Below are 11,493 nucleotides of genomic sequence, written 5' to 3'. Positions count from 1 at the left end.
CTGCCGTGGGCTGCTGAGTGCTGCCATGGGCTACTGTATGCCACCGTGAGTGGCCGGCAGCCAGCATGAGCTGCCGTAGGCTGCTGTGGGCTACTGTGTGCTGCTGACCGATGACCGGTGACCGACTGCCTCATCAGGGGGGAGCGCAAGGCTCATAATACCAGTCATAACACCAGCATGGGCCAGGGAGCTGTATCCTATACAACTAGACTGAGAAACAATTGCTTGAACTGGAGTGGGGGCGGGGAGGCGGAAGAAGGGGAAAAAAAAGGAAAGAGTGCAATGTAGACAGGGCTGGTTGCTCCTGGAGAAAGTGCCTCCGGCATTTGAGGAGTTGGGTGGGGCCGAGGTCCCAGTGAGTCAGCAGGGCAGAAATGCGGAGCTCACGAGACCAGTAAGATTCAGATTTGGCCGTGTGGAGGTGGGCTCAACACAGGAAAGATGGCGCCTGCCTGCTGCATGGGAGGAGGACGTTCTCACAGCTCTCAACCCGAAGCAACATAACTCAGTCTGCCCTCTGTCTCCGATACTCCCCAAATTACTGTTGCTCCCCTGGAGCCCAAGGTGAGTGCCTAGGAGTGAGAGAGTCTCTGTGTGGGACCTTTAACAGGATGCCTGGATTTCCCCACCGCCTTCTGTTCCACCTGCATGGTTGAAATCTCCACTGATGTTGTGGGGGCTCCTCTTCCTGGCACCAGTACTTCTGGCTGGGGAGGCTGGTCTGGGGCTGGGGTCCTTCGCTTCTCTGGGCTTCTCTGGGGGGAACCTATGTGCCTGAGATATCCCTCCCAGTTCTCAACTGCCACACAGAGGTTTTGGGCCAGCCAGTTCCTCATCTCTGCCCCTCCTACCAGTCTCGACGTGGCTTCTTCTTTATATCCTTAGTTATAAAACTTCTGTTCAGCCAGATTTCAGATTGTTCTCCAAGTTTATTAATCTATAATTTAGTTGTAATTTTAATTTGTTCACATATGGAATCAGGCACAGTGGTTATCTTCTCTGCCATCTTGGATCTGCTCAAACTTTTTTGATCTTGGGACCCATTTAGATGCTTAAAATTTGTTAAGGATCCCAAAGGGCTTTTGTTTATATGGGTTATATCTATCACTAGAATCTCTAAATAATTATTTATTAATTGAAAATAAGTACAATAAAAACTACAATAAACACATTACATGTTAAGTAGCATTTTCATGAAAAGTAGCTATGTTTTGTAAAGCAAAAGCATTTCTTAAAAGTATATATTTAAAGTGTATGACATGACTTGCTATACATGTACATAGTGAAATGATTAGTGCAGTCAAGCTAACATACCTTCTCATACAGTTATAATTTTCTTGTGTGTGATGACAGCACCTGAAATGCACTCTCTTAGCGTGATTCTAGTATTCAACACCGGATTATTAACTATACTCACCAGGGTGTACGTTAGTTCTCTCACTTACTCATCCTACATAACTGCAACTTTGTACCCTTTGACCAACATCTCTTTCCCCCACCTCCCCAGTCCCCGGACCATTCTATTCTCTGCTTCTATGTGTCCAACTTTTTTAGATTCTACATAAAGTGACATTATGCAGTTTTTTCTGCGTCTGGCTTATTTCATTTAGCATAATGATCTCCAGGTTCATCCATGTTGTTGCAAATGTCAGAATCTCCTTTTCAAAGGCTGAATAATATTGTGTGTGTGTGTGTGTGTGTGTGTGTGTGTGTGTGTGTGTGTGTGTGTATCACAATTTCATTACCCAGCCATCCATCGATGGACACTTAGGTCGTTTTCATACCTTGGCTATTGTAATACTGCAGTGAACACGGGAGTGTAGCTATCTCTTTGAGTTACTGATTTCATTCCCTTTGGGTACATACCCAGAAGAGGGATAGCTGGATCATACGGTAGTCCTATTTTTAGCATCATTAAAGCAGTTAATAAGAACAGTGGCATTGCAGTGGCATTGCTTTACATTTTTGCAAATCGCTTTAATGTTTGGCTTAATGTAAGACGTCTGAATTCTCATATATGTTTTTGCAGTCATTCAATCTATTGCAATTCGTTAGTGGAAGTATGAATTTGGAAAAAACAAATCCAAGCTCACTCAGATATATAGTTGGAAAAGGGAGAAACTCACAGACCCCTGAAAAGGGTCTCAGAGCCCCCAGGGTTCTCCGCCTTGTAAAAATGTCCGGAATGTCTGGAGTGGGGGTGGGATCATCATCTCCTGCAGCACAAGGCTGTTTCGGGAAAGGGTGGAATCCTGAACCTGAACCGATCATGCTCTGCAAAGAAGGAGGGAGGAGAAAATGTGTATTGAAGAAGGAAGGATGCTGACTGGACTATGCCCTTCTTGAAACTTTTCTCTAGAATACACCCAGAGTAAGGTTGGTTTATTTTTTTAAATTTTGATTGTGGTAAAATACACAAAATATTTATCATGTTAACCATTTCATTAAGTATATTCACGTGGTTGTGCTACCATCAGCATCATCCATCCACGGAACTCTTTTCATCTTGCAAAACTGAAACGCGACCCATTAAACAACTCCCCATTTCCCCCCCCCCCCAGCCCCCAGCCCCTGGCAGCCACCATTCCACTGTCTGTCTCTGTGAGTTGACTACTCTACGTACCTCATAAAGTGGAATCATACAGAATTTGTCCTTTGGTGACTGGCTCATTCCACTTAGTATAAGGTTCTTGAATTTTGTCCATGTTGTACCATGTGTCAGAATTTCCTTCCTTTTTAAGACTGACGAATATTCTGTTCTATGTCGATACCACTTTTTGTTTATCCATTCTGTTGATGGATATTTGGGTTGTTTTCACCTTTTGTCTATTGTGAATAATGCTATCGACATAGGTATACAAATAGATGTTCATGTTCCTGATTTCAATTCTTTTGGGTATATACCCAGAAGTGGAATTGCTGGGTCATACAGTAATGCTATTTTTAATTTTTTGAGGAAATGTCATATTGTTTTCCATAGTGGCTGCACCATTTTACATTCTGACTAACAATGCACAAATGTTCCAATTTCTTCACATCCTCAACAAAACTTATTAATTTTTGTTTTGTTTTGTTTGATAGTAGCCATCCTAAAGATGGTAAAATGGTCAGAGTGAGCTTTTAAAAGCATAAATTAGATCGTGTTATTTCCTGGTAAAATTACAATAGCTTTCAGCTGCTTTGTAAAATTAAAACTCATTATTAGAGCTGACAAGGCCTGATTGATTGGGCTCTGCCCTTCCCTCTAAACTCATCCTGTACACCTTCCCGTTGCTCAGTACCCTCCAGCACATAAACTTTTCTGGTTTTCAAACATGCCAAGGGGTTTCCACCTTGGCACATCCTTTTCCTTCTGCCTGGAAACCTCAGTCTACAGCTTCCCAAGGCTGGCTCTCTCTCCTCACTCAGGTCCAAGCTCAAGTGCAGCTGTTTCCTGAAGGGTCCTCCCAATCACTATCATACCTTGTTTTAGACTTCTGACAAAGATTTGTTGAGCATCTACTATAGGGAAGGCCCTATACCAGGTATTTGGGACATAGAAATGAACAAAGCAGACTGAAATCACTACTTCTATGGGGTTTACATTTTAGTAATGATCTTCTGAGCACTAAGCACTGCTGCAATTATCTTGTTCATTTTCCCCATATTTATTTCTTTGTCTGGTCCTTTCAGCATTGTTTATAAAGCAAAAGAGTTAGAAATTACCCAAATGGCCAACAGTAGGTGTTAATTTTAAAAAATTATGGTTAATCCTTATAATATAAAGCCATTCTTCTGTTTTGAGAATGAGGTGGACCCATATGTATTGCCATGGAACGATGATCGAGATATGCTTGTATCATATGCAAGAATATATGCCTCTCAGTTCCCTTGGCACTGGCCACCTGCCAGACCTTTAGCTTCTTGCTGCACCTCAGTGCATGGTTCTACAATCTGGGACTAATCTGTCCCTTGGCCTGGGACAGCAAGACTGTCAGCTCTTGTTGCCACTAGATAGCCAGGACAACCAAATACCTGAGTTTCTGTCTCTTCCTGCTAGTTCAGGAGTCGGACGAAACATATAGCGGGCATAGGCTTTGACATCCCAAATGGCCACCCAAGAGGACAGGTGATACAACTTAGAAGTTAGCACTTAGAAGTTAACACCCCACAGGAAATTTTGCCCTTATTGAGTACTTCAGAAAGCTTTCCTTGACATTGTTTACATTTATCCATATTCATCATATTAAATGATAAAACTGAGAAAACACTGAAGTATTTATTAATGATTTTAAACAACAATAAAACTCATTATATGCAAACATAAATAGCATATTTTATATGTAAACAAATATATTTTCCAAAATAAAAAAATTAAGCAAGAAGAGTGGTATTGTTTTATATTTTCTCTTCGATATCTGGTGTAACAGACAACTCAATTCTCATACCTGCTTCTACATTCAATTTGTTGCAGTATCTTGTTTTGGTTTAAGTTTATGAAGATAATCTGGCTTCATTCAATTGGAAAAGGGCAACATAGCTTTTTCAGATAACCGGACATTCTTCTGTGATACTATACCAGGCTTGACAAGTAGTAGTTTCTGAAAGGTTAATTGCCATGTGGAATCTGAAACCATATAAATGAACTCTTTGTACTCTGTTATTTATTTGTAGTTGGGTGGATCTTTTACTCATGCATGATACTGGGCTTGCAGACCCCTGAAAATGTCTCGGGGATCCCCAAAGTTCCATGACCACATTTTGAGAAGTGATGGTTTATTGACTGTAGTTTGCTCCTCCCAACCCTGCCTTCTGGAAAGTAAGCTCCATGAGAGTAGGGCTCTTTATCTTGCATCCCCTGCACTTAGAATAGTGCCCAGCTCATGGGAGGTACTCAATAATCACTTGTCCAATTAATGGACCTCAGCAAGTCTATGCAATCTGAAAATTAAGTTCGTGAACTCATCCTAGAAAAAGTGCTACATACCTCATTGCTGAATATCACTACGGTCTCTTTTGAACTCCCCTTGGTAAGCTATGCATCAACACCAGCACCTAGTTCACCCTTCAAAGCCATTTTGGAACTCTTTTTCTGGAATGGCCATCAGAGCTGTCGTTGTATTACCCTTGCTGTCCTGAATGTCATCAAAATGTCTTCCTTTCAATATTTCCTTTATCTTTGGGTAAAGAAAGAAGTCATCGGGCACCAGATCAGGTGAGTAGGGAGGATGTTCCAATACAGTTATTTGTTTACTGGCTAGAAACTCCCTCACAGACAGTGCCGTGTGAGCTGGTGCATTGTCGTGATGCAAGAACCATGAATTGTTGGTAAAAAGTTCAGGGTGTCTAAATTTTTCTTGCAGCCTTTCCAGCACTTCCAAATAGTAAACTTGGTTAAGTGTTTGTCTAGTTGGTACAAATTCATAATGAATAATCTCTCTGGTATCCAAGAAGGTTAGCAACATCAGTGCAACAAATTCGCGAACGTAATTGTCCGACCTGTATAAGAGAAGCAGCCCATAAAGTCATCTTATCACTTCATGGGCATGGTTCATTGTTCTACATAATCTTGAGATTGGCATTGATTTATTTCTCCAGGATTTTAAAAATTGATCATAAAGCTAAATTAACTTAAAGCTATCTTGCTTTAAAATTAACAAAAATTTCCCTTAAGAAACGAATTGTAACTCTCAATGACAAATATTTCCAAAAACATTCAATAAAATATACTGTAATACAATGTCAAACAGTACCCTTTATGAAATATGCGTTATAGATCTAGCTAACCAAAGCAATTCTTCTTTCTTTAAGGATATTATGGAGAAAGGAATGTAAGAAAAAAGAAAAGATGACACGCAAAAAACAATAAGAAAAAGTTACATGGCACCTTTCAAGAATATAATATTCATGTATACACATATATGTCTTCTGTCTACTTCTGAAACAACCCAAAGTATCTATATAGTGAAATTTGGCTTCATTAAGTGATCTAGACCTTTGCTACTCAGAAGTTTGGACTCAGAATCAGCAGCTTGGGTATCACCTGTAAGTTAGAAATGAGGAGACTCAGGGGCCAGAAGACCCATTGTGCAGGGGATATTTTCCAAATGTAGTCACTATGATATGTTTCATCTCACGCGCTATGAAGTTGAGCCTCCTCCCATTAAGGGGTGAGGGCAATGTCTCTTTCCCTTAAATCTGGGAAGATCTTTATGACTGCCTTGACTGATAGAGTATGGCAGAAGTGATGCCATGTGACTTCAGAGACTAAGTCTTAAAAATGCCATGTACTTCCACCCTGCTTTGTTGGGATATGTGGTGAAACCCAGGCGCTACACTGTAAGGAAGCCAAGCATCCACATGGAAGGGATATGTTTGGGGTTTTGGCCAAGACCCCAGCTGGGGTCTCAGTCAGCAGCCTGTGAGTGAGCCTTCAGATGATTTCAGCTGCCAGCCACCAAGTCACCCTCAGTATCCAAATTTCCCATTTAAGCATCCTGTCCAAGCCCTGCCTAAATTGCAGGTTTGTGAGCAAAATAGATGATTAATAATGTAATTGCTGTTTTGAGTCACTAAGTCTGGGATGGTCTGCTTTGCAGCGACATAACCAGAATACCCACCGAATTGGTATATCATTGTAACAAGATCCCTCATTGATTCATATGCACATTAAAGTGTGACAAGTATTGATTTAAAGTAAAATTGTGTAACACTTAATTTTCCTATTGCCCTTAACAACATTGATTGCAAATTATGAAAAACTGCGTAATGACTAAAACTCATATTTAGAGTGGTTGTTCCTAGAAAGCTGGCTAATTGCTTTTTTTTTGGTAAATGTGCTGTGTGCTCTGGGTGTTAGAACTTGTCCAAATCTTGGCTGAGAGTCACAGTTGGAGGTGTCTTTTCCATGAGGGAGCGAGAAAGCTGGCAAAATAATTGAGGCAAGCCAAAAGATTTTAGAAGCCAACACTCCTGAAATCTTGTAAAGATGAGGACTGAAGATGTGTGACTCACAGCTCGTCAATTTACTTGTATCAAGGGCAATAATCATTTTAACAGCAGATGGCTTGAAGAAAAATTTGGACCACAAATAATGTCACGCTACCAAAATTAAGTGTAGATGAATATTGTAGGTGTTTGCTATTGTTAAAGCATAACAACAAAGCTATGATTCGTATCATTCTCCTGGGGTCAGGTTTTAAAAGTTCATGAGGTAAAGGTCTGTGGTCTCATAGAGCAATAATAAAGCAGCAGCTTTCGTACCGACTAGTATATGTGGTTAATTAGCACCGGGCTTAATTAGGGTTTTTGTTCATTTTAGTTTAATATTTCCTTCATAGGGCTCTAAATTCTAATCAATTAAAATCACATAGATCAATGAATATCAATCATCAGTTGTCACATGATGTCAAACAACTAGATATTTGGGGACATTTAAATTTTTTAATGAATTTTTCCAGTTTCCAACCAGGTGTTTGACATCCTGTGGCCATAGCCATGTCATTTAGCATTTCTCCTAACCCTCTCAGACTCAGCTGGGTGGACTGTTTCTGCAAAGAATGTCCCTGTAGCTGCTGTTACATTACGTGCAACTTGCTTTATTCATTTTTCAGTTATTAAAAATAACTTATTAATAAGAGTTCTAGGTTGCAAGCAACAGAAATGGATTCTCGGTAACTTAAGCAGAAAAGGATTAATTGGAAGGCCAACAGGCGCTCCTGAACACCACAGGAGGAAGAAGCCCAGGCTTGGGAAAGAACAGGGATCAAGGAAGTCCCAGACCCACACCCAGTGCCACCACCACACTAAGACTATCCTGTAGAAATGCACCGTTCTTGTAGCGCTGCCTCCTGGGTCAAAGCCCTCGTGGCTTCCGTCGTGAGAGGTGGATGTGAGATGTGGGAGCTAAAGACTGTCCTCCTGCCAAGATTCCCTGTAGAGGGAGAGAGATTATTCCCTATTAGAAAACTGGGATGTTATAAGAAAGTGGGGTGACGGTGGACATTCAAAACCCTATATATGTCTGCTATAAATAATATGTAGAGTGCTGAAATTATAAAACAATATGTTCATTGTGGACAATACGTAATATTGTCTTTCCACTTTTTTCTAAAATTGCAATTATCTTGAATGTACTAGTTATAGCTAACTTTTTTTCACCTTAAAATATATTGTAATCATTTTCCATGCCATTAACTATTCATCTGCAACATGATTTTCAATGTTAGTATGGTATTATTCTCTTTATTGATTTTAAATTACTTAGGTCATTTCTATTTTACTTTTAACCTTTATAAATAACACTGGGCTGAACATATACTTCTTGTTTTCTCTTTGGCTTGAGTATATTGAAGCCTTACCATGTATCAGGCACCCTGCGAAGTACTTCATGTACATTTTCTCATTTACGCCTCACATGACCTGTGTGGTAAATCCTATTATTATCACCATTTTACAGATGAGGAACATGCTTCAGGGAAGCTATGAATAACTCGCCAAAGATCACACAGCTGCTGACAGTCACTAATTAACCTGTGGGTCACACAGCTAGCAGATGGCAGACCGGCCTATAAACCCAGGCTTATCCAACTCGACAGCTCCGGCTCTGAACATCTTGACTTCCTTCTTAGGTAGCAATCATTGGTTAATCCATAAATATTTCCTTAGGAAAACAGGAGAAGTGGAATAAGGAGAAGTATAAATCAGGAGAGGTTGAATTGAGGGAGTAAAGACTTTTGATACATACTGTCAACTGCTCTCCCAAAATGTTCATAATTTATACTGTTCCCAGAAATAGAGTAAAGTATTTGTTTTCCAACACCCTTGCACCATCCCTTCTGGATATTACCTTTATCAGAAATTTTTGCCAATCTAGCTGGTGAAAAATGGTGCTTTGGTTTTTAAATGTTGCATGGCTTGTGTTGTATTATAAAGCTAGCTACCTTTTATGATAGTTTACTACTATGTGTCATTAGAATGTAAACCCCAAGATGGTAGAGGTTTCTGTTTTGTTCACTGCTGTGTCCCCATTACCTAGCAGAGTACCTGGTATACAGCAGTTACTCAATAAAAATCTGCTGAATAAATAAATGAACAAGTAAATGTGCCGGGGATTGAGTTCAGTACTTTACATGACTTACGTCATTTAGTCTATGCTTTAGCTTGTATTAATACTATTAATACTTGAGCTAGTATGTCTGACCCAACAGGCACTCCCAAAGGCCTTACTCTGAACCTCAACTGTAGCTGCTGAAAGTAGGACTGCCCATCTCCCTTGGTTTTCCCCAGCTCCCCCAAAATGAATTCCTTGCACAACACACCACTATTTTTTAAGTCAGATCACCTCTCATGTATTTCCATATTTGGTGACAATATGCACATCCATTTTCCCATGATGTAGTAACAGAATAAATTTAAGGTTTTTAGAAGACTTTTGTTTTTTTTTATTATTCAAAAAAGCTCCATTTGAAATCTAGCTTGCTGGCTCTGTGCTTGTGCCTTCGACACTTTCCTAATGATTTTCTGTTTCTCAATAAGAAAAGCACATTTGATACTATCATGGACATAGTTAGCAACCATGGAATCACATAAGCCCAGATGAAATGGTTTTTTGTTTTAGACAATCTCGTAAGTACTTTAGATCTCATGGCACAAACCCCTTGAAGTTGACTGGGGCACATACCACGTGTAGATTTTGGTGCTGTACCTACTCTTTTTTTTAAATTCAAGTTTATTGGGGTGACAATTGTTAGTAAAGTTATATACTCTTTTCCATATAAAGCAAACAATTCTAATACGGGGTCTCAGGACAGCCTAGTTTTGTGGGATTCTGTATTGTAAGAGAGCCTATAACAGTATGTCAAATGCTGGACCCTTTCGAATGCCAATAGACACTATCCCCAGAAGAGGAAAATAAACGGAAACTTAATTTTATTTATAGAGGTTGGAAAGAACTCTATGTATTAAAAACAGTAGCTCTAATCCTTTGTCATACATTTTACAAATATCTTCCATTACTTTCAGTTGCCTTTTAGTTTTATTTACAGTATTTTTTTTTTAGCTTGCAAATATTTTCCTTTTCTTGTAGCAAAATCTATCAGTTTCCCCTTTATGGTTTTTTCTTTGTTATTATATATAAGAAGTCTTTTCTACTTTAAGTAAGCTAATAATTATACACAATAACCTTTTCTCTGTGGAATTATCTGGACTTGGAATAAAAAGTTTGGCTTTCCATTGTAAAATCAAGGTGGTGATGCGTAGAATTACTGCATTTCCACATAATGCCACCAAATTAGTTTTGCAACTGCTCCAGAGTGGTCTAAACCCCTCAGGGGCCCAGGGTGTCAAAGTTCTGGACTCTGGAAGCATTAGTATTGTTTCTTCCAGGTCCTATAGCTGGTAATACCATGTTTCCTCGAAAATAAGATCTAGCCGGACAATCAGCTCTAATGTGTCTTTTGGAGCAAAAATTAATATAAGACCTGGTACTGTATGATTATGATATGATATGATATGATATGATATGATATGATATAATATGACATGATATGATATTACAATACAATACAATACAATAAGACCCAGTCTTACATAATAGTAACATAAGACTGGGTCTTACATTAATTTTTGCTACAAAAGATGCATTAGAGCTAATTATCCGCTAGGTCTTATTTTCGGGGAAACCCAGTATACTCTCTGCAAAGCATCCATCCATCATCACAAATACTACTTCAGTTCCTTTCCTTAGGATTAATGACTTTGGCTGTTACCTAGCACTGTAGGCAATAAGGAGGTATGTTTACATGAACATGTGTATATTCATACAGTTTTCCTCATAAAGCATCAAAGGACTGAACCACAACAACAAAATTGAAGGTAAATAGTCCTTTATAGTGGTTATATCAGAAAGGAAAAGGCAAACAAAAATCTCAAACAAATGTAATATATGTTAAAACATGGAATTTTCTATGCACATGAATGAGAATTTCTTAGGATTAAGGAATTTGCACCATACAATGAGTTAACTGGTAATGAGTGTTGGGGGGAAAAGAAGAAGAAGAAAGAAAAAAGGAAACAGGTCCAAAATGGAGTCACTTGTGTTAAGCCCATGTCACCAAACCGAGACTTTATACCTCACCTAATTGCAGTTTCAGCCTCTCCCAGGAATGTAACCTTTAACCAGTCAATCTGGAATTACCTGGTCAGCACTAGTGAGTAAATCTACCTGATAAACCCTGTCCATTCCCCATAGGAAGGGGACCTTACCTGAAACAATCCACTTCTTTTCTTGTCCCTCTTCTGCCTTTTGTATAGCTTTTTCCCTCCTGTATAGCTCTTTAGAGCTCCTTTCTATTTACTACATGGGATGCTGCCCAAGTCATGAATCATTGCATAAAGCCAATAATATCTTTAAATTTACTCAGTTGACTTTTTTTTTTTAACACGAGTAAATGAATTCCGAGTATTTGCTGAATTCCAAGTAAAGGGCCCTGCTTCTAGTCCCTGGCAAGAAAA

At 39.3% G+C, this 11,493-nt stretch overlaps 1 pseudogene; it reads right to left on the bottom strand.

Moving 5' to 3' along the window:
* Positions 1-9,429: 9,429 nt before the first annotated feature.
* LOC148759271 (large ribosomal subunit protein eL34 pseudogene) lies at positions 9,430-11,221 on the bottom strand (annotated as a pseudogene).
* Between the last annotated feature and the right edge of the window lie 272 nt (positions 11,222-11,493).

Source organism: Rhinolophus sinicus, chromosome 1 (genome assembly GCF_057876585.1).
Source record: "Rhinolophus sinicus isolate RSI-liver-muscle chromosome 1, RSI-T2T, whole genome shotgun sequence".
NCBI lineage: Eukaryota > Metazoa > Chordata > Mammalia > Chiroptera > Rhinolophidae > Rhinolophus > Rhinolophus sinicus.
The sequence above is the reverse complement of the archived record's forward strand: the minus strand, read 5'-3'. Positions and strand labels throughout refer to the sequence as shown.